This window comes from Microcebus murinus, chromosome 3, assembly GCF_040939455.1.
Source record: "Microcebus murinus isolate Inina chromosome 3, M.murinus_Inina_mat1.0, whole genome shotgun sequence".
NCBI lineage: Eukaryota > Metazoa > Chordata > Mammalia > Primates > Cheirogaleidae > Microcebus > Microcebus murinus.
This window is the reverse complement of record NC_134106.1, coordinates 17,970,179-17,971,659: the sequence shown is the minus strand read 5'-3', so window position 1 is coordinate 17,971,659 and position 1,481 is coordinate 17,970,179. Positions and strand designations below refer to the sequence as shown.

Genomic DNA, 1,481 nt, shown 5'->3' with positions numbered 1-1,481 from the left:
ACTGTCAGAGTACTAATAGTCATTTTTTTTTTTTTAAGAATAATCAGAAGGCCATTAGGCAAGACATATTCTGGCTGCTGTGTAACCCTGGCAAGGGAAAAGTGGGAGTACCCTGCAGCGAGCCCCAGCAGCCTCTCAGTAAGGACAAGGACAAGGGCCCGCTCTGCTCTGGGAAGCTGCAGGTGCCTGGGCACCTTCCAGGCCCAGCCCTGCTGCAAGGAGCCAGGGCGCCCAGGGAGGCTGATTTAGCTTCTCAGACGTCAGCACACATACTCAAACTGTCCCCTCATGTCACTTATTCTGCTGCCTGTTCAATCCAGCTGGCTGTGTTTGTGCCATTCTCATAGGGTAGGTCTTGCTTTGACTTTTTGCCACCTTCTGATGAGGCTGAAGGAGTGGAAGAGAAACATCTCAGCTCATTTGCAAAGCTGTTATGCCACTATACCAGTGCTTGTAACTTATGGGTCCAAACTTGCTGAGTTTTCTTGACAATGAATTTGGTTTAATATTTATTTCATTTCATTTTCCATTATATGCTCACCATGTTAACAGAAATATTATTAATAATTTAATTTTGTCAATCGCTTACCTTGGTGAGGCAATTCCAGGGCCGTACAGATGGAGCCAGCTGTTTGACATTTTTAATGATGGCACCAAGCTCTGGAGAGGCAGTTTGGACAACACGGTCAGGTCCTGGGACCTGCGAGAAGGGCACCAGCTATGGCAGCACGACTTCACCTCCAGATCTTTTCTCTGGGCCACTGCCAACCAGGGAGTGGCTTGCGCTGGGGATGGAGAACAGTAAGGTGGACGTGTTGCATGTCACCAAGCCACACAAACATAACGGTACCATCGCTGTACCATCGCTGAAGTTTGCCCACTGTGGCAAATGGTTCGTAAACACTGGAAAGGACAACCTTCTGAAAGCCAGGGGACACCTCGTAGGTCTGTATATTCCAGTCCAGAGATCCTCATGGGTGCTTAGCTGTAGTATCTCCGTGGATGACAATTACATTGTCACTGGCTTGGGGGATTAATAAGAAGGCCATGGTTTATGAAGTTATGTATTAAGGACAAGTCTTCATGCAAACTGGACTCCTCCTTTTAGCACTTTGCTTTATCATCTCTTTTGTTCACCCTCTCTAAAACCAAGGATTTCAAATACTCATTACACTTGTGGAGTTCATTCCCCTTCCTTGAGCCCACTTCCTACTCAGTACTGAATTGTGAATACTCATAAGAACCTATGATATCAAATCTTCAGCCATCTACTTGGAAGAACATGAAAGAAGCACTGTTAAGCATACTTAACAGTGAATGGAATCCTTAATTATGTATTATACTAATATCTGTAATATATTATTTTGTTTAAAGAAAGCTTTCTAACAATGACTGGTTAAATAAAGCTGTCTGCCCCTGCACTGAAAAAAAGTTGTATGCTAAGTCTCAAATATGGCCTGCCTACTGCAGTCTGACCTGGC

The 1,481-nt window shown here is 44.7% G+C and overlaps 1 pseudogene; it reads left to right on the top strand.

Annotated features, from left to right (window-relative positions):
• Positions 1 to 590: 590 nt before the first annotated feature.
• LOC105884295 (transducin-like enhancer protein 4 pseudogene) lies at positions 591 to 1,071 on the top strand (annotated as a pseudogene).
• The last annotated feature ends 410 nt before the right edge of the window (positions 1,072 to 1,481 follow it).